The following is a 22,785-nucleotide window of genomic DNA, read 5'->3' as shown; positions in this document are numbered from 1 at the left end:
TGGAGATGTAAGGTTATCATTTTAGCCTATATTTCATTCCTATGCCAAATAAAGACCCACCTCCCTCCCTTAATGGATGAGCTCTGAGTCATGGGCAAGGAAAAAGAAAGCATAAGTTATGAAGAGTTACCGCAGCTGGAGGCATTCTTCATGATTAAAGGATAAACAAACAAATCTTTTGAGTGAAGTAGACTGTTTCTTTACAGCAATAAAAACAACCTTCCTCAGTTACATACAATGGCTGTTTTGAAGCTGGTTTCCCACTCCAAGGTCAGACAGGGGCCGAGACTTCATTATCCTTTCATCTCTAGAATTTATTCCACTTGTAGCTCAATAAGAACCAGCCATGCCCTGTGGCCACTGAAAAAGCTGATTCTAGAACAGGCTGCACTACTGATGTGCAGCTTCCCGTGTCACGTCTCTCACACCTCTGTATGTGCAGAGGGTTTCTTCCATCTCATTGCAAAGGGCACTTGTCATCTTGTACTTCCTAAGCTCCCCCATCATGTTCCTTCTGTGTCTTAGTCTCTGTGAATGATACCAGCATCTCTTTTGTCAATCAAAATGGAAATCTGGAAATTATCTGTGGATGGCAGAGATAAGTAAAAACTATATATTTTTGAGGTACCTCCCAAGTCCAACAACCCGTTTTGAGATTCTAGTCCCACCACCCTCATTATGAATACTCTCATTTCTCACTTCAACTTTAAAGCAGCCTTTCCTAGCCTGCTTTTGAAAGTTGAGTATCATTGAATAGGAATGGTAAGATATACGAGAGGTTCTTTCATGAAGGTCTGCATATGCTATGGTAAGGAGTTAAGAATTTATTTGGTAAGCAATAGGAAACCCAGATTTCATAGCAATAAAGAATCCACCTGCCAGTGCAGGAGACACAAGAGACACTGGTTCGATCCCTGGGTCAGGAAGATACCCTGGGGAAGGAAATGGCAACCTACTCCAATATTCTTGCCTGTAAAATTCATTGGATGGAAGAGCCTGGAAGGCTACAGTCCATGGGGTCATGAAGAGTCAGATACGATTGAACACAGACACATCTACTTAGGGAACCAAGTGATGATGTCAAATTTGCATTTTAGAAAAATTACTCTAGTTCCAAGTATAGATAATGCATTAACTGGTAAAGAGTAGAGGGTGGAGGCCACACTAAAGAGATAATTGCAGTAATCTGGCTGAAAGGTAGCCAAAATCTTTGGTAGAGTCGTGGCAGTAGAGGTAAGAGCATAGGGAATTGCTTGAGATATTATAATGTGGTAGTACTAAAAGAATTGGTATTTAATAGAGTTTCAGAGATAAGGGAAGCCAGAACTTAGAATGATTACAAATTTTTTTATCTTGGAATGGATGGAAGCATTTATATTGGAAAGGGGAAACTCAGTTAGATGAGAGCTTTCTTCAAATACCTCAAAAGCTGTCATAGGAAAAAAAAAAAAACAAAACACTGATTGATTCAAGTTTGGAATGTCTTCTGAAGGTAAAACAAAAGGCTGAGGTTGAAAGAAGTAGATTCAGTATGATATACATAGAACTTTCTAGAAGATTGCCCCTAAATGGGCTCTGTTGAGGAGTTCATAGAACTTTCTAGAAGATTGCCCCTAAATGGGCTCTGTTGGGGAGTTCATTGGTTCACAGATAGGTTCAGCCTTTAGTTGTGTAATGTAAGATGAATCATTGATAAACATGAAAATTCCATCAAATATGGTGATTCTAGAACTCTGAGTCTCAGGGGATAAACCTTATGAAGAGGCGCAAGACTAGCAAGAAAGCGCTGGACTAGCAATTTGGTGGCCAAGATTCTGGTCCCAGTTTTGTAACTGCATAAGTTACTTGTTGTTGTTCAGTCGCTAAGTTGTGCCCGACTCTTTGTAATCCCACAAACTGCAGCACGCCAGGCTCCTCTGTTCTCCACTGTCTCCCAGAGTTTGCTCAATTTCATGTCCATTGAGTTGGTGATGCTATCTAACCATCTTATCTCTCTTCTCCTTTTGCCTTCAATCTTTCCCAGCCTCAGGGTCTTTCCCAATGAGTTGTCTCTGCATCAGATGGCCAAAATATTGGAGCTTCAGCTTCAGCATCAGTCCTTTGAATGAATATTCAGGGTTGATTTCCTTTTGGATTGACTGGTTTGATCTCCTTGCGGTCCAGGGGTCTCTCAAGAGTCTTCTTCAGCACCACAGTTTGAAAGCAGCAATTCTTTGGTGCTCAGCCAACTCTCACATCCATACATGACTGCTGAGAAAACCATAGCTTCGACTATATGGACCTTTGTCAGCAAAGTGTTGTGTCTGCTTTTTAATACACTGTTTAGATTTATCATAGCTTTCCTTCTAAGGAGCAAGCGTCTTTTTATTTCATGGCTGTAGTCACCATCTGCAGTGGTTTTGGAAGCCAAGAAAATAAAATCTGTCATGGTTTCCACTTTTCCCACATTTTCTTGCCATGAAGTGATGGGACTAGATACCATGAGTTTTAAGCCAGTTTTTTAATTCTCTTCTTTTACCCTTTCAAAAGGTTCTTTAGTTCCTCTTCACTTTCTGTCATTAGAGTGGTATCATCTGCCTATCTGAGGTTGTTGATATTTCTCCTGACAGTCTTGATTCCAAAATGTGATTCTTCTAGCCTGGCATTTTGTATGATGTACTCTGCATATAAGTTAAACATGCAGGGTGACAATATGCAGCTTTGCTGTACTCCTTTCCCAGTTTGGAACCAGTCAGTTGTTCCATGTCCGGTTCTAACTTATAGGGTGACATTAAATTGCTGTCCTCCTGGCCCCTAATTTTCATCTACTTAAAAGATGCTGTTCTGCTCTTTAGTTGCTAAGTCCGACTCTTTGTGATCCCATGGACTGTAGTCTCCGAGGTCCCTCTTTCCATGGAATTTTTCAGGAAAGAATAATGGAGTGCTTTGCTATTTCCTTCTCCAGGGGATCTTCCTGACCCACGGATTAAATTCATGTCTTCTGCTTGGCAGGAAGATTCTTTACCATTGAGCTACCTGGGAAGCCCACTTAAAAGATGAGTCACAGTAAATAATAATGATAATAACACTAAAATAGTCAGCACCCAGTGAGTGAGAGCTGCTCTTATTGTGGCCAGATATCATGCCCTGTGTTTTGTGTATATCTGTTCTTTAATCCTCACAACAGCACTGCATTATTAATTTTTCAGTTTTCCAGATGAGGAGCCTGGAGCTCACAGAGCTGATCTCCTTTGTGATTCTATTCTTTTAATGCCCATGAGACGGGAGCTGAATCTTGTTATCATGGCATTCTAGAGAAAAGTCACACACACACTGCTGCTGAGGTCTCTCTATCTTCCTGTGATTCAATTACTATGAGTCTCTGACTTCTATGAGAGACCCCCAAATCCTGCCTCTTGATCAAACTAGCCCATATTTCAACTCAAAGAACTGTAACAATATACTTGAGGTCAAGGAACTTAAAGGCAGCTGGAAGATTATATATACAATTTATGCTCAAAAGGGCATAAACGATGTGTCTGTCTCTTCCTTGAGGTCAGGTACCATGTCTGATTCACTTTTCTTTATTCGGTGCCTCACTCAGGAGCAGAGTTGGGCACCTCTCAGGCTTGTGTTTATTGAATGAAATGCTTATAAAATCTTCACAATGATTATGGACAATGTATTTATAATATTCACTACAGTATATATAAATTCCACATCTACTCTGAGCACAGAACTGAGCTTTGAAAATGGAGAAAGGACCGATTTCTGGAAGAAAAAAAAAAATCTAAATTTAGGATACATTGTATTTGAGATACCTACTGGTATCCCACTGGATCCCTCCAACAGGCATTTGGATACATGAAATACACAAGATATAATAGGAATGAATCTGGATTTATATATTTCAGGGTGCTAATGTCTAGATAGAGCTTCCCTGGTGGCTCAGATGGTAAAGAATTTGCCTGCAGTGCAGGATACAGGGGTTCAATCACTGGGTCGGGAATATTCCCTGGAGAAGGGAATGGCAACTAACTCCAATATTCTTGCCTGGAGAATTCCATGGACAGAGTAGTGTTGTGGGCTACATTCCATGGGATGGCAAAGAGTTGGACACAACTGAAAGACTAACACAACACTACCAACAATGTCTAGATAAGTGGTAGTTAAGTCCATGGGACCAGATAAGATCACCTAAAGCATAAAAGTAGACATAAAATAGAAAATAATCAAAGAAAGACTCTTAAGGCTCTCCAACACAGATGATGGGAAAATGAGGAACTAGAAAAGGGGACAAAAAAGTTGTAGCAAAGGATAAAGGAAAAAACCAGAAGCCAAGGGATGTGTCAGAGACACCAAGTGAAAAATGACTTAAGAAGAAATTGGCCAGCTGGTTGAAATACTGTTGAGAGTTTAAGGAAAGAAATAAGAATTTACCATAGTCGCTGGCAATACAAAGGTCATTGATTATACTGAAGAGATCAGTAGGAGATGTGATGGCTGAACATCCATAGAGAATAGGGTGTAATAATTTGCCTGTTTGATCTTATATCCATTCCATACCTTTTTTTTCATTCTGTTCTATGTTGTAGGGAAATACAGTTTCTAATATCCATTGCCATCTGGCTTCAGATTAGCTTGAGTTTATAGGAGACACTGGAGGGAGACTGGAGGGCAGAAGGAGAAGATGCACCAGGGTATCTCCCCCCCAACTCTCTCTGCTTTCAGTAGCATCTTCAGCAAAGCCTTCATTGCTTCAGTCAATCTGGCTATCACTGGATAATTCTATTTATGGTCCAAGCTCCCACTAAGCAGGCTTACTGGCATTCTAGCTTTCATGGCACTCTGGGAGCAGCATCTCTTCCCTGTCTCTCTAGTCCTACAGGTGGTAGTGGCTTTGGCCATGGCTATCATCTTCTCTTGGCCAATCTTTCATCTTTTCTCTATGCAGGGCCCACTCTCAGAGACATCTGACTGTATGCATCCATTTTTTGGTCCACAGAATCCTGGGCCCTACATTCCACACATTCTGGGCCATCATCCAGGCACCCCTGTGGTTTCCAAGCACATTTTTGAGAAGGACATGGGGACCCAAGCCCCAAGAACAACAGTTCCTTGGGTGTTCCTGGAATGAAATCAGGGTTGGGGCTCGTGGTGGGGTCTGATGGCCTATTTCTCTTTAGCTGGGGTAGAAGCACTCCACCTAAGGCAAAAGCCTTGATGCTCTGGGTGGGCTCATTCAAAGGAAATGTTTAAGCAAATAAACCTGCCACCATGGTTTTCAAGTGTCCCATCTGAGGAAAGCTGAAAAGAAGGCAACACACATAAACTAACTCAGCAAACTTTGTGTGTTGAGTCAGAGGAAAATGCAGTGGGCCACAGAGGTGGAAAGCAGAGCCTCAGTTTCACCCAAATATATATTTTTTCCAAGTTAACCATGACTATATATATTTTAAAATTCTAAGATTCTGAGTTTCTTAGATTCTGAGTTTGTTGCTGTAATTCTTATGTCTACATCTCCCTAGCCTACAAATATATTTGGTTGGGCAAAAAGTTTGTTTCATCTTACACAAAAACCTGAATGAACTTTTTGGCCAACCCAATAGATTGTGACCTCTTAAAACATTATTGACCAAGGGATTTTTGCAGAAACTAACACCCGTTGCCAGCGATCAGTTATGTAAATGAATATGGATACATCTCCAGTCAATGATATTTGGGTGACAAAAAACTTACTACTACATCTGTGGTCAGTAAGTTAATAATAATTATCCACATTCCACTAACTTTTTCACCATCCATGTCTGCAGGCTTGTTAGCCCATCCCAAATGTCCTATTGTTGGGCTGGCTCTTCTGTCCTCTCACATTCCCTGGCAGATGGGGCCTCTTCTGTGGCTCCAGTTCCCACCAAGCTTCAATGGTACTGCTTTCTCCCCTTCTCCCTTAGACCCAGGGGTGGAAAAAGCTTCCTGCAGTTGCCAATGCTAGATACCTTTCCATCCTTTGTTGATTCCTTTAACGCTTTCCATGTATCTGTAAAAAGCATGTGTTAGTCACTAAATCATGTCTAACTCTTTGAAACCCCATGAGACTGGAGCCCACAAGACTCCTCTGTCCATGGAATTCTCCAGGCAAGAATACTGGAGTGGGTAACTCTTCCCTTCTCCAGGGGATCTTTCCAACTCAGGGATCGAACCTGGGTATCCTGCATTGCAGGCAGATTATTTATCATCTGAGCCACAAGGGAAGTCCTCTATAAAAAACCCCTTCATTGAATTGTTGTTCAGTTTAGCTCTTGAGTCCACTATCTCTTTTCTGTGATCCAGTGGGAACTCGAGCAAATTCAAGCAAACTTTTCATCTTTTCATTTAGCATTGATTGTGTGCCTGTACTGAGCCAGGCATTGCCTTCCTCTCTTGTTCTAACTGCCCTTACTGAGGCATGTGGCTTGGGAAACACCAGAGGACCTCTCATCACTGTAACATCATGCCTCTATGCCATGGCATGATGCTGCCTGTCTTCAGATGTTCCCAAGGCTGTGGGCTTTTGTTGTGCCAAAGTGGATTCACATTCCTAAAGCCTTCACTGAGCTAAGGCCTTTTTGGTTCTGCTCAGGATTGAGGAGAACATTGCTTTTTCCTAGGGTGGCCATCTCAGTGAGCACAGCTGTCCTAGTATCTTAGAGAATACCCTCCTTCCCCAGGAGAGTAGCTTCCTTTAGCCTAATCCTGGAGACCACCTCCATGGTCTCAGAGAGGTTTATGCAACTGGGCCAGGAGCTGTAAGACTATTAGCATGAAAAGTCTTCTGTGACTATGTAATTCTGGGCATCACTGGACTAAAAAAGATAAAAATGAAGTTGTTTTTTTTTCCTAGCTATACTCAGAGCCTTTCAGTGGACTATGAATCTCCAAAAGGGAACAGTAGTATAGAGCCTCTGCCCATGTTATTTGGCCATGGAACCCTTCTTTCAGGGACCATTCTTGGACTCTGCTTTTGAGAAATGCTGGTCTATGGTGCTATTGCTTTCCAGTAAGAACAATGCATTGTTCAGTATTTCTACTAATTGAAGTTGAGAATGAAGTTTCTCTGTGTTTTTAAAATTGCCTCAGGCTTGCCAATGAGAGGTCACTTTGAGAAGAAGCCACATAGTGTCATGGAAAATAACTGGGCCTCTGGGCTCAGGCAGACTTAAGTCTGGATTCTGATTCAGTCAGTGAATGGCATTTGGCAAATTGCTTAGTCTTTTTGGGCCTCAGTTTACACCTAAGTAAAATGAAACCAATAACGTCTGTTAAATATGATGATATTAAAGTTTCTGCCCCTAGGTCTGGAATACAGAAGGTGCTCAGCCAGTGTGTTTCCCTTCTTTAGAGATAAAAGCTTTGTCATATGGGCCAGGTGGCTCACCACTTACCAAAGGTCTCAATGACTATTTCTTTCTAATTCTTTCTTATCCTGAACTTCTCTAGGATTAAAGGATGGACAGGATCTGGAGAAGCAGAGAAGAGGTCTCAGTGGATTGTCATTGTTGTTGTTCAGTAGCTAAGTTGTGTCTGACTCTTTGCAACCCCAGGGACTACAGCACGCCAAGCTTCCCTGTCCTTCACTATATCCCAGAGTTTGCTCAAACTCATGTTCATTGAGTTGGTGATGTTATCATTAGTGGATCAGAGGAAGTTAAATCAAGAGATTGTCTTTGTAATCTCATAGGTATACATATATACCTATGGCTGATTCATGTTGAGATTTTTCAGAAAATAGCAAAATTCTGTAAAGCAATTGTCCGTCAATAAAAAATAAATAAAGTAAAAAAACAGATTGTCTTTGTAATCACAACTCATTAACAATGGCAGCTGATGGAACAGCTTTGAATTCTAGGAACTGGATTATAATAATCCCCTTTGAGGCAAAATCCACAAGGATTTTTTCATTTTTCATTCCAAATCTGAAAAGAAGTATTTTTTCCTCTGTTTTGATTTCTTTTTAATGTTATTACATCATCCTAGTTAAAAAAGCAATTCACACAAAATCCCACCACCTAAATGCATAAGATATTTTCATTTTTGCTGATGACTTTTGGTTTTTGTGATAATATAAAATATATTTGTATATAACCAGAGATTACTAGTGATAATGTTACTCCAGGTTGATGCCTTGTCTTTAGAATTATTTCTAATGATTACATGATAGTCAATCAAAGATTATTATGAGGATTAAAATCAGGAAAATTTTTTAAAGTCTGCTCTGGAGACTGATTACATGATCATGTCCCATTGTTGGATAACTTTTTGTTTCCTTCACCATTTCTTTCTATCATAGCAATCTTCATGCACGTATATCATGGTAATATTTTGAGATCTTTATTTTTTCTGTGTCCCCACCTATCATCCAAACAGCATGGAGGGGGCTTGGGTTTGGGCTAAAAACACAACCTTTTACAAAATTCTTCTCCTTTTTATCAGTGATCCCTGTGCCTTACATGTGATGAAAAAGCAATAGAGAGGCTGAGCTCTAAGGCACCTTAAAGGTGGGGTGATGGTTCACTTTCAAAGGTCAACTTCATCCCAATCTCAAGAAGCTTCAGAACTGTAAATGATCCTGGAATCCTGATGCAATCCTATATTCAGGAAACCCTGATAATTGAGATTAAACTTTCCAGGATAATCAAAGAAATGGATTTCAGAGAGAGAAATTGAGTTGAGTTATAAAAAACCAACTTGCTTCCCTGGTGGCTCAGATGGTAAAGCATCTGCCTGCAATACAGGAGACCCGGGTTCAATCCCTGGGTTGGGAAGATTCCCTGAAGAAGGAAATGCAACCTACTCCAGTACTCTTGCCTGGAAAATCCCATGGATGGAGGAGCCTGGTAGGCTACAGTCCATGGGGTCGTAAAGAATTGGACACGACTGAGCAACTTCACATCATCATCACATTATAAAAAATCAGAATTATTTCACCCTAAGTATGTGAGATAAAATTCATACCTTATTTTTTTAAGATAAATTTCCTGAAGGAGAATTTCTGGATCAAGATATATAAACATTTTTATATATCTTGTTTTATGGTTCTATCATTTTCCCAAAAAATTACCTTAATTTACCCCAATGTTAGGAATGATTGAAGGTATTGCTTCCACCATATATATATTCACTAGCTTTAGTTACTAGTATTTTAAAAGAAATTATTGCTAATTGAATAGTGAAAATATTACTTCAATTTAATGAGCCTTTCTTAAGTTATTAGAGAGTTTGAATATCATTCCATGTACTTATTTGTGAATTAAATTTCTTCCCGTGTATTTTGGTTAGTACACACAGTTAGCTTTGAAAAAATAAAACATTTTCATCTTTAATAGCTTATTTTTTTCCTTGTGGATAGTGCCTCTTACAGAATATTCTGCCTCTTTAAAACCTTCTTCCCAATCCAGACCCACCCCCAAACTCTCACCACTGAAAAAATATGTCTTTCATCAAGTGAGTTCAGTCCTGACCACCTAAAAGGCCAAGTTCTTCCTTTCAGCTGAGATGGACAGATTCTAATTAGGCAGCATCATGATTATAAGGAAATTATTCACTTACGAAAAACATAGGAAATGTGATAGGGAGTCAGGCAACCCATTGCATTATATAAATAGTTGCAGACGCTTGGGAGTTAAGACTCATATCATTGGCTGCACATTTTCTAAAGGAAATAACCCAGATGAGAAATATACCTTGGGTGGAGACATACAATATAAGCCTTGTATAAGCAAACCCACATTTTATTTATAAAAATGAGTTTAGAAAAATTACAGCTCCATGAAATGTTAGTCAAGAGCACTTTCTTCCACTCAATCCAAGCAATTTGAGAGGCCCAGTGGTAAAACTGAAATGAGCACTGGGTGAGCTCCACTTCTCTTCATCTATTCTCCTGCCTGGATACATTCACCCATCCTCTAAATGGGTTGGGTCAGGTATCATCCTCACCAGGTAGCTTCCTTCCACCGTCAGATGGAATAGTGACCCTGATCTGTGCTTTGGTAAAATGTGCTTCTGTCTTTTTAGAAATTGTGTGCCTCTTTCCCCTCTGTCTTTAACTTCTTCCTCTCAACTGGGCTGTTTCTGTCAACAATCAAGCATGCCCCGATCTCTGCCAATTTCATCAAAAGACTCAGGAGCTCACGTCCCCTCCAGGTGTTGCCTCCTTCCTCTCCTTCCTTTAATTGCAGAAATTTGAAAAACTTGACTACTCTGTCTCCACTTCATTTTTCATTCTCTCTTCATCCTGTTCCAGACTGGTTCTGCCCTGTAATTCTACCAAAGTGGCTCTTTCTTGAGTCACCTGTATGTTGCTAAATCCAGTGAACCAGTTTCAATAGTTCTCATTGTATGAGACTTATCAGCAGCCTCTCACTTCTGACTACTGACCCTCTGTCTTGCTTTACATTTACCCTGACTCTAATACCACATTCACCTGAATTTCTTACCACATTTCTGGTTGCCCCTCTGGAGCCTTCTTTGCTGGATGCTCATCTTAGTGCCGATCCCTCAGTGTTGCACTCATTCCCTTCACTCACCATCTCTCCTTCCAGTTTCAACAGCTATATGCCAATACTTGCAAATCTCAGCTCAACTCACCACTTTTGAGTTTTAGCATTGCATCTCCAAAATCCACCACCCCTACTCTCATGGCTCAGTGGTAAAGCATCTGCCTGCAATGCAGGAGACGCAGGAGACTTGGGTTCAATCCCTGGGTCAGGAAGATCCCCTGGAGAAGGATGGCAACCCACTCCAGTATTCTTGCTTGGGAAATTCCTTAGACAGGAGAGCCTGGTGGACTACAGTCCATGGGGTCGCAAAGAGTCAGACACAACTGAGCACGTACATGTGCATACGCTCAAAGGCAGTTGGAAACGAATTAATATGTTCCAAAATGAATTCATCCTATTCTTCCCCAACCTACTCCTTTTTTCAGTATCTTTTAGGTAGGAATACTCTCCTTCAAGTTTTGGATTATTATGTTTTTTTCTTTCTAGTTTGTGTTTGTTCATAGATCCAATGAAGTAATCAATCAATAAATCCAAGTTGTATCTTTCTGACAGCCAAGGAGAAAGTTTTACACTTCATTATCAGCCTAGAAGAACTTCCTATTTAACCAGAATTGCTTCCTCAATTCTCCTTTCAAATGTGACTCATCAGTATTGTCAGTGATATATGAATTCTTTGCAAATCCTGAATCTTAAAAAAAAATTACAGGACATTTATCTTTTATTTTAAGCTATTAACTTTGGAATCATAAGTTTATGGTACTTGTTTGGCACTGAGGACCTAGATTTAATGCAAATAAAGCAGAGCTCACTTTGCTTTGAAATATTTCCAACTATGTGAAAATAATCACAAAAGACCTATTTTATCCCCTTTGTGGCTATTGGATGAAGCTGCAGTGGAAGAAGCTACTCAGCTGGGACATATCTTAATCATGATTCTAGCCAAACTCTTGCAAAAACACATCAGCTAGGAAGATTCTGAATACTAATGACAATCCCTTACGTTTGCATAAGCAAACACATGCATAAAGGATTGCTTCACAATTTGCAAAGCATTTTACAAAACTGATCTTGAGTCTTGTAGCTGTTCTGCTAGGTAGGCAAGCTTCTTTTTATATTTCACAGATGAGGAAACTGAGGTCCAGAGAGAAGTAAGGTCTTTCTGTTTGTAAAGTCATGTAGCCTGGTAGCCTTACTGTGGGAGACTGAATTCAGGCCTCTGTATTTTGAATTAAGGATTACATCCCCTCCCTCCTTCTTCATCCCATTCCACCCCCACCCCCCGCCCAACTCCCACCTCCTTCAACCCTTGCTTTCTCCTCTGAATACAGGAATCCTAGCAAGTAGGCTCCATCATCTCTTCCAGGGAAAAGGATGGGTTGGTTTTAGCAGAAGAGGAAAGCATGGAAGAGAGATACATTAAGGATACTGTCATGGAGTTACATAAAGGTGGATTGGCCTGCAAATTAGAGTTCAAGGAAGAGCAGAAGATAAAACTGGAAAAGGTGACTGGAATCAGAGCAAAAGAACTTCAAATATTAGTTAGACAAAGGAGTTTCTCAGGGTGACCTCCTTTAACTGGAAGTGGCACTGTAGGATTAACTCTCCCTGCACTGCAGGATGCATATTCAAAAATAACTTTCCAGCAGAGCCTGTGCTGACTCCCACACCCAGGATGACCTTTTCTGTAACTAGGAAAAACTTTCGAAATGGTTCCAAGTCCAGTCTGGAGACTGTGGCACTAACTCACAGCAGTCTGTGCTCACATTGAGCACGTCACCTCCCCACTATCTCCTTGCACCCCCAACTCTATCCTTCCTTCATAACCTTAAAAACACTTTGTATTTAGGAATACGAACCCTTTATATTCAAGCTCCTTTGTGGGCAGGAACTTCACAATATTCACGTGTAATTACATGTCCTCACTCTCAGTATAGAGCCTCGCACATGGTGAGTGCTCAATATTAGATGAATAGGCATGTCAATAAAAGGAAACTGGGTCCCAGAGAGGTTCATTGATCATGTGATGGAGGAGAGGGAGCAAAATGGGGAAAATGAGTTTTGTAGAGAGATTGTGTTTTAACTCCAAATGGGGTGCTCAATAACTGTATTACTTGGGCAAGTTCCTCTCTTATTCTGATCCTCATTTCCCTCCAGGTGAATCAGAAATAAACCAACACTAACTTTATGGTGAAGATCTCATTCAGTTTCATGAGATTAATGCATAGACTTAAATATATTTGTCACTATATGCTTTCACATTTCTCATAAGTAGTTTTCTGCTTTCTGCCCTGAGTATGAAGCACTTTATACACTCAGGTATGCAAAACAATATATCATTCTCTCTCTCTTTTTTTTTTCCCACAGAGCAACTGATTTTGTTTGAGTTCCTATTCAACTGAGCTGGTAAAAATATTTCTTAATTTTTATCGGGGATTTCCTGCCCGCAACTGCTTCTATACCCTTGAGGTATACAGTGGGCCGAGAAGAAAGGTTTTATGATGCGGTGGCATTTTCCCTGCTCAGCCTCCTCCGTGGATGCTTCCTCATCCCACGTTTAATGAGGAGGCTGCAGAGAGTCCATCTGAGAGATGTGGGTGCTCTGGGACCTTGTGTCTGACCCACACCTGAAGAGTCTTATGGATAAGAGGTTTTGCTATTTTCCTAGTGGTGGAGTGAAGAAGTGGCCACTTTAGGGGCAAGATGTACTTCCTGGTGTCCTAACCCAGCTCAAGACTTCATCCTGGGATAGAGGAAGGTGTTACAAAAGACCACCGTGCCGTGTTACAAGGATACTGGAACTTCCTCATAGCAAGGAATCAAGCCTCAAGCCAACAATCATGTTAATTAAACCATTTTGGAAGCAGTTTTCAGCCTTAGCCAAGCCTTTGGATGACTTATTTCCAGGCCAACTGCTTGACTACAGCCTCCTGAAATACCCTGAGCCAGAACTGCCTAGCTAAGCTGGTCCTGAATTCCAGAGCCCAGGAACCATGTGCCAAATAATATTAACCAAATAATAAATGTTTATTGTTTGAAGGTGCTAAGTTTTAGGGTATTTTATGTATATCTATGTGGTAACAGGTAACTCATACTTCCTATTAAAAGAAGTTTAGTCAAATGTTCCCAAAGGTAATCACTGAAGGGTCCGCAGAAGCAGACCATTAGAGAAAAAAGCCAGTTTTGAACATTGACCAATTCCAAGGGCACCAATGGATGATGACAATAGTATCAATCTGGGTGCATCTTTCTCTCTCTGCTCCCTCCTGAGTCTCTGCCCAAACACCTCCTTACACCCTGGGCTAGCCAGCTGGGGAGTAACAGAGAAATAGGAGATCAGACAGAAAAAAGACGCTCACCTCCAAAATCTGCAAGAGGAAAGTTGCTTACACGAAAATGAGATTTGGAATTTTTGGCCATTACCTGGGGTTGTGTATTTCCATCAGTCTTTCATGAAAAAGAGTGAGCAGTAGGGTCAAAAGAATTGCCCTAGATTTCACCCAATTGGCAGAGAAGAAGGAGCAAAAGAGGTATTTAAATAGAGTGTGGGGGAAAAGACCAGAGGTCTTTGTCCTGTTTCCTGTGGAATTGTCTTCTTTCAGCCCCATCCTTACACTGGCAAAGTCAGTGACAAAGTTCCCCAGAGCTTATGTTCTACCTTTCTTTTCAGCATTAGCTCCTCTTTTGTTAGAAGATTGACCAGTCTTCTGAGTACTTTATAAATATCATCAGTTCTAAGCAAGATCTCTTGGATCACCATGTGAGAATTAACCTCTTCCTATCCCCTAATATCATGGCTATTTGTATCTTGGCTGTCCCTTCCTCTTGGCCTTTGTATATGCTCCCTTTGTGTATTTTTAAATGCAGTTTCTTAAAGATAAGTAAACTTGCTCTTGTACTAGACAATTAACTCACTGACATTGGATCCTGTATAATAAATGTTACAGCAGAGGTTAGAGGACTGATAATGCAGAGATTAATGAGACAAACTACTTTGTACTGAGTTACTGCAGGTAAAGTATGACTTTACCTTTCAGAGGCTATTAGTTGAGTGGGGATAAAAGGCTCAAAAACAAGTTCTCCAGAGCCCTGTTCAAAGATGTACTTGAGTTCAAAGATGTACCCCAGACAGTGGGTTCATAGGCAGGTCACCAACAAGCATGCACAGAAAGTGCTGAGTGGACAGACAGAGGTCAAGAGCAGTTGACAGAGGAGACAGGAAGTGCAGGAAGGGACAGAATGTAGAGCCAGTGTCTGAGAGGCAAACCCAGAGCTAGAGTTACAAGGACTCAAGTTTATTCAGTGGGTCTCATGGAGTAGCATGCAAACATCCTGAGATGGTTACAGAGGTCCAAAGCCATACATCCCACTTCTCCTTTATTTGACTTAAAGTGTGGTATCCTGATTTGGTAAAATGGAAGAATCTAGAAATAGGTAGAATCTGGAAGTACAGTCTGGATCAGAAAGGGACATTTATTGTGTACTTGGAGAGCACTTATAAAAGATAGACTATGTTAGTCATTGAGGTTCACCAGTGAGTGCTGCACGCTCAGTCGTGTCTGATTCTTTGTGACCCCATGTACTGTAGCCCACCATTCTCCTTTGTCCATGGGATTATTCAGGCAAGAATACTGCAGTGGGTTGCCATTTCCTTCTCCAGGAGATCTTCCTAACCCAGGGATTGAAACTGTGTCTCCTGTGACTCCTGCTTTGGCAGGCAGATTCTTTACCACTGAGCCACCTTGGAGGCTCGAGTATTATGTGTGTTATTGCAGTTGCTGAAGATCCAAGGACTTATTTCCCCAGACATTGCTTATGGGAATATCCCCCAAATCTTTAGAGTAAAGGGAAGGGGTTTTCTGATATAAGGTGAATGATCTCAGTCAACACACAATTAAGTTGCAGTCTCACAGCCTATCTAGATCCTCATATGAAGTGGGTCAGTTACCTATTTCCCATTTAATATTCCTCTTGAAAGAGACCAGACCCTGAGAGGGTACTCCTTCAGGTTATCTAAATAAGACATCTATCAGTGCTTATGGAGAAGGAAACAGCAACCCATTCCAGTCTTCTTGCCTGGAGAATTCCATGGACAGATGAGCCTGGCAGGCTACAGTCCATGGGGTTGCAAAGAGTCGGACATGATTGAGCAACTCACACACACACACACACACACACACACACACATCAGTGCTTAAGGATGCTTTCTTCAAAATATAACCTTTGGTATGGATAAATACCATGCAAAGAGCAACAGTATGGAACAAGACCATGCACATTACTTATGCTGACTTCCTTTTGGTGGATAAACACTTCCACTACTTTTATGATGATGTGGAGTCCAATACAGTGGACACAGTTTTGATCTTTGGGTAGGGTAGATCCCTTGTAGAAGGAAAGGACAACTCACTCTAGTATTCTTGCCTGGACAATTCTATAGATAGTGGAGCCTGGTGGGCTACAGTCCATGGGGTCACAAAGAATTGGACACAATTGAGCACGCATGCACGCAGTGCCTTAGCCTGGCCTGGGCTTCTCAGTTGCCCATTTCCCAAGCCTTCCACCCTCTCCTTTCCCAAAGTGGGTTGGTGCTATTTGCCTTGAAAGCTTCAAACCCTGGCTGGTTTGCAACCAGCTGCAATCCATCAAACTTGCTGATTAGGCGTTTGAAAGGGCGGAGCATTTTAAACACAATGATTGACAATGGCTTCTATCTCACACACCTGCTGCTTTAAAATCCCTATAAAATGTCAGCAGGGAGTGTAAGTGATATATAGCAGTAGTGCTGCCTGGGTAGGAATGTTAAGTACCAGGAGATGGGAGTGTCTGAACCTCAGCTACTGGAAAGACAACCAAACAAGAACCCAATGTAATCCATTTGTAAAGAGAGAGCCTAGCAGAGGGGGTTTAGCACTGGCAGTCACTGTTAAGCCCTGACTTCTGGTTACTGTGTGACTACCCACGAGACTGTCCCTGTCCAAGGTGGGGCCAGTCCCTGGGAACAAGATCAAGCAGCCCCAAAGTCATTGCTGGCCACTAGGCCATTTCCCTGTGGGCTAGGAACTGGCCATTCAAGATTGATCTAGGGATTCTGAGTGCTTTCTCAGTGTCCTGTGTGTAGGACCTGCTCAGTCAAGGGGCTCTGTGATAGTTTCCCTGTAGGCAGGTTGCCAAACCCAGGTGACCCAATACTAAAACCAACCTGAGCACAAACTTACCCTCAAGCCCAGTGATTCTACCCGGGTGGCCAAAAGCAGGAGGATGGAAAAGATTCCAGGTGCCTCTGAGAGCAACAGCTGAAGAGTTAGGTACAAAGCGAGGTCACCAAAGTCAGAGGGTAACCCAGGACAAGTTTGCAAAGTGGTCCTCAGTTGGGCAGAGTTCAGAGAGTGGCAGAAGGGCGACCAGCCCTGGTATAATTCTCTAGAAGGCAAGAGGCAAGGGATCCTGATTCACATTTTGTCTCTGGAGTATTGAGAATGGGCTGATCTGGGTAGCTACCGATTGTGAAGAGTGGATGGGACTTTCATTGTTATTTTAGTTAATAAGTATCAGGCACTGTGCTATCTCCTGGAGATGCTCTTCTTGCCCTCACAGAGCTAACTAGATATTAACTGAATATTTCTAGTCCAATCTGATGAGTGTTGGGTGGAATGGGTAAGTACAGGGAATGTTGGAAGTCCTCAATCTGAGGGACAAGACAGGGAATCCTGGGAACTGCAGAAACTATTTCAATTCAATAAGCATTTATGAGCACCTGCTGTATGCCAAGTACTAGAAATGTATGGGAAACTACTCTGAACCAGGACTTAAGGACTGAGTTTCAGTTTCTTTTCATGCTTATGTTCACAGAAGCAGAAGTTAACAAGAGAGTGTGTCCACGTGCAAGGGTAGATGTAGATTTTTGTTTTATTATGAAATATTCAAAATACACAAAAATGAGAAAATAGATGCCCAAGCATATCCATGATCCAGATTTAATAGCTGAAAAATTTACTGCATCTCTCTGTAAAAACTTGAAACCTCTTTGCTGTATCCTGCCCTTCCTAGGAACCAGAGCTCCCCTGAAGCTGGCATCATCCCAAACATTTGAAAACCTGTTACTTCACCTGCTTGACAAATCCCATCTCCCTACTTGAAAGCTTGTCTTGCAACTTCAAGTATGCTGGCTTTTGTTGAGTGTGTGCTTTAATTTTTTAAAGTGCTGTCTTATTAATCTCTTCTTTTGCATGTACTTCTTATTTTTTGATTCAGTAAATCTTCCCCTACCCTGAAGTCATGAGATACTTTTATGTTACCTTCTAAAAGTTTGAGTTTTGCTTTCACTTTTATAGCTTTACATCTTCCAATTTCATAAATTTTAAATTTTTATCTTTTCTCCCCTCAACATAGAGAGTCAGTTACCCCAGTGTCATTTGGGGATTAATCCTTCCTGTTTCATCAACTTCTAATGATTATCTCATATTTATGGTTCTCATATATGTGTAAATCCATTTCTAAACACTGTTTTTCTTTAATCTTTTTAATAAAATCTATTTTTATTAGTAAATTGCTGAATATATTACATATCTAAGAAATAAAAAAGATAAATGTTTAAACATGCACTTTTTGTTTACATGATGAAAACTTAGGCTTACTATTCAAGTTATTTATTTTTAATTTAGTTTTTATTGAAGGATAATTGCTTTAGAGAATTTTGTTGTTTTCTGTCAAACCTCAACACAAATCAGCCATTGGTATACATATATCTCCTCCCTTTTGAAACTCCCTCTCATCTCCCTCCCCACCCCATCCCTCTAGGTTGATACAGACCCCCTATTTGAGTTTCCTGAGCCAAACAACAAGTTCCCTTTGGCTATCTATTTTACATTTGGTAATGTAAGTTTCCATGTTCCTCCTTCCATACATCTCACCCTCTTCTCCCCTCTGCCCATGTCCATAAGTCTATTCTCTATGTCTGTTTCTCCATTCCTGCCCTGTAAATAAATTCTTCAGTACTATTTTTCTAGATTCTGTATATGTACATTAGAATATGATATTTATCTCTTTCTGACTCACTTCACTCTGTATAATAGGTTCTGGGTTCATCCACCTCATCAGCACTGACTAGTTCCTTTTTATGACTGAGTAATATTCCATTACTTACATGCACCACAACTTCTTTATCCATTCTTCTGTCAATGGACATCTAGGTTGCTTCCATGTTCTAGCTATTGTAAATAGTGCTGCAATGAACAATGGGATACATGTGTCTTTTTCAATTTTAGTTTCCTCAGGGTATATGCCTAGGAGGGGATTGCTGAGTCATATGGTGGTCATTTTATCCCTAGTTTTTTAAGGAATGTCCATACTGTCTTCCAGAGTGGCTATGTCGATTCACATTCCCATCAACAGAGCAAGAGCATTCCCTTTTCTCCACACCCTCTCCAGCATTTACTGTTTGTAGACTTTTGGATGATAGCCATATTGACTGGTGTGAGGTGGTATCTCATTGCAGTTTTGATTTGCATTTCTCTAATAACGAGCGATGTTTAGCATCTTTTCATGTGTTTGTTAGCCATCGGTATGTCTTCTTTGGAGAAATGTCTGTTTAGGTCTTTTTACCACTTTTTGATTGGGTTGTTTGTTTTTCTGGCATTGAATGAGCTGCTTGCATGTTTTGGAAATTAATCCTTTGTCAGTTGTTTCATTTGCTATTATTTTCTCCCATTCTGAGGGTTGTCTTTTCACTTTACTTATAGTTGCCTTTGCTGTGCAAAAGCTTTAAGTTTAATCAGGTCCCACTTGTTTACTTTTGTGTTTATTTGTTACTCTAGGAGGTGGGTTATAGAGGATCTTGCTTTGATTTATGTCATCGAGTGTTCTGCCTATGTTTTTCTCTAAGAGTTTTATAATTTCTGGTCTTACATGTAGGTCTTTAATCCATTTTGAGTTTATCTTTGTGTGTGGTGTTAGGAAGTGTTCTCATTTCAATCTTTTACATGTAGTTTCCCAGTTTTCTCAGTACCATTTATGAAGAGGTTGTCTTCGCCCCATTGTATATTCTTGCTCCTTTGTCAAAAATAAGGTACCAATAGGTGCATGGGTTTATTTCTGAGCTTTCTATCTTGTTCCACTGGTCTATATTTCTGTTTTTGTGTACTGTTTTGACAATTGTAGCTTTGTGGTATAATCTGAAGTCAGATTCAGATTAAGTCAGATGAAGCCTGATTCTTCCAGCTCCATTCTTCTCTCTCAAGACTGCTTTGGCTATTTGGGGTCTTTTGGGTTTCCATATGAGTTGTGAAATTTTTGTTCCAGTTCTGTGAAAAATGCCATTGGTAATTTGATAGGGATCTCATTGAATCTGTAGATTGCAGTTGGTAGTATGGTCATTTTCAGAATATTGATTCTTCGTACCCAGGAACATGGAATATCTCTCCATCTATTTATGTCATCTTTGATTTCTTTCATTAATGTCTTATAATTTTCTGTGTACAGTTCTTTTGTCTCCTTAGGTAAGTGTATTCCTAGATATTTAATTCTTTTTGTTGCAATGGTGAATGGGATTGATTCCTTAATTTCTCTTTCTGCTTTTTCATTGATTGTATGTAGAAATGAAAGTGATTTCTGTGTATTGATTTTGTATCCTGCAACTTTGCTAAATTCATTGATTATTTCTAGTAATTTTCTGATATTATCTTTAAGGTTTTCTAGGTACAGCATCATGTCATCTGCAAACAGTGAAAGCTTTACTTCTTCTTTTCTGATCTGGATTCCTTTTATTTTTCTTCTCTGATTGCTGTAGCCAGGACTTCCAGAACTATGTTGAATAATAGTGGTGAAAGTGGACACCCTTGTCTTGTTCCTGATCTTAGGGGGGATGCTTTCAGTTTTTCACCACTGAGAATAATGCTTGCTGTAATCTTACCATATATGGCCTTTACTGTGTTGAAGTTGGTTCCTTCTATGACCTTTTCTTTTGAAGAGTTTTATTCATAAATGGGTGCTGAATTTTTCAAAGGCCTTTTCTACATCTATTGAGATCATCATATGGTTTTTATCTTTCAATTTGTTAATATGGTGTATCATATTGATTGATTTGCCTGTATTGAAGCATCCTTGCATTCCTGGAATAAACCCAACTTGATCATAGTGTATGAGCTTTTTGATATGTTGCTGAATTCTGTTTGTTAAAATTTTGTTAAGGATTTTTGCATCTATGTTCATCAGTGATATTGGCCTGTAGTTTTCTTTTTTTGTGTTGTCTTTGTCTAGTTTTGGTGTCAGGGTGATGGTGGCCTCATAGAATGAGTTTGAAAGTGTTCCTTCCCCTGCAATTTTTTGAAAGAATTTTGGAAGGATAGGCATTATCTCTTCTCTAAAAGTTTGATAGAATTCTCCTGTGAAGCCATTTGGTCCTGGGCTTTTGTTTCTTGGGAGATCTTTGATCACAGCTTCAATTTCAGTGCTTGTAATTGGGTTGTTCCTAATTTCTATTTCATCAAGGTTCAGTCATGGAAGACTGAAGTTTTCTAAGAATCTGTCCATTTCTTCCAGGTTATCCATTTTATTGCCATATAATTTTTCATAATACTCTTATAATCCTTTGTATTTCTGCATTGTCTGTTGTAACCTCTCCTTTTTCATTTCTAATTTTCTTGATTTGATTCTTTTCATTTTTTCTTGAGTCTGGCTAAAGGTTTGTCAATTTTGTTTATATTCTCAAAGAATAAGCTTTTAGTTTTATTAATCTTTACTATTGTTTCTTTCTTTTTCATTTATTTCTGCTTGGATCTTTATGATTTCTTTCCTTCTACTAATTTTGGGGGTTTTCTGTTCTTTTTCTAGCTGTTTTAGGAGTAAAGTTAGGTTGTCTATTCGATGTTTTTCTTATTTCTTGAGGTAGGATTGTGTTGCTATAAATTCCCCTGTTAGGACTGCTTTTGCTGCATCCCATAGATTTTGAGTTATTGTGGTTTCATTGTCATTTGTTTCTAGAAATTTTTTTATTTTCCTTTTGATTTATTCAGTAACCTGTTGGTTATTTAGAAATGTGTTGTTTAATCTCCATGTGTTTGTGTTTCTTACAGTTTTTTTCTTGTAATTGACATCTAGTCTCATAGCTTTGTGGTTGGAGAAAATGCTTGATATGAATTCAGTTTTCTTAAATTTATTGAGGTTTGATTTGTGACCCAGGATGTGGTCTATCCTGGAGAATGTTTCATGTGCACTTGAGAAGAAGTCATATTCTTCTGCATTTGGATGGAATGTCCTGAAGATATCAATGAGATCCATCTCATCTAGTGTATCATTTAAGACTTGTGATTCCTTATTAATATTCTATTTTGATGATCTGTCCATTGGTGTGAGTGGGGTGTTAAAGTCTCTTATTATTATTGTGTTTCTGTCAGTTTCTCCTTTTATGTCGGTTAGTGTTTGTCTTATGTATTGAGGTGCTCCTATGTTGGGTGCATAGATATCTACAATTGTTAGATCTTCCTCTTGGATTGATCACTTGATCATTATGTAGGGTCCTTCCTTATCTCTTGTAATCTTTATTTTAAAGTCTATTTTGTCTGATAGGAAGATTGCTACTCCAGCTTTCTTTTGCTTCCTATTTGCATGGAATATATTTTTCCATCCTCTCACTTTCAGTCTATACGTGTCTTCAGGTCTGAAGTGGGTTTCTTGTAGACAGCATATATATGGGTCTTCTTTTTGTACCCATTCAGTCTGTGTCAGAGCATTTAATCCATTTACATTTAAAGCAGTTATTGATATATATGTTCGTATTGCCATTTTCTTAATTGTTTGGGGTTGATTTTGTAGATTTTTTTTCTTCTCTTGTATTTCTTGACTATGTAAGTCCCTTTAACATTTGTGGTAAGGCTGGTATGGTGGTACTGAATTCTCTTAACTTTGGTTTGTCGGAAAAGCTTTTTATCTCTCCATCAATTTTGAATGAGATCCTTGTTGGGTACAGTAATCTTGGTTGTAGGTTTTTTCCCTTTCAATACTTTATATCCTGCCATTCCCTTTTGGCCTGCAGAGTTTTAGCTGAAAGATCAGTTGTTAAGCCTATGAGGTTTCCCTTGTATGTTACTTGTTGCTTCTCCCTTGCTGCTTTTAATATTCTTTTTGTGTGTTTAACCTTTGTTAGTTTGATTAGTATGTGTCTTGGTGTGTTTCTCCTTGGGTTTATCCTGTATGGGACTCTTGGACTTGATTATTTCCTTTTCCATGTTGGGGAAATGTTCAGCTATAATCTCTTCAAAAATTTTCTCATGCCCTT

Source organism: Bos javanicus, chromosome 3 (assembly GCF_032452875.1).
Source record: "Bos javanicus breed banteng chromosome 3, ARS-OSU_banteng_1.0, whole genome shotgun sequence".
NCBI classification, from domain to species: Eukaryota; Metazoa; Chordata; class Mammalia; order Artiodactyla; family Bovidae; genus Bos; species Bos javanicus.
Note: the sequence above shows the minus strand (reverse complement) of the source record.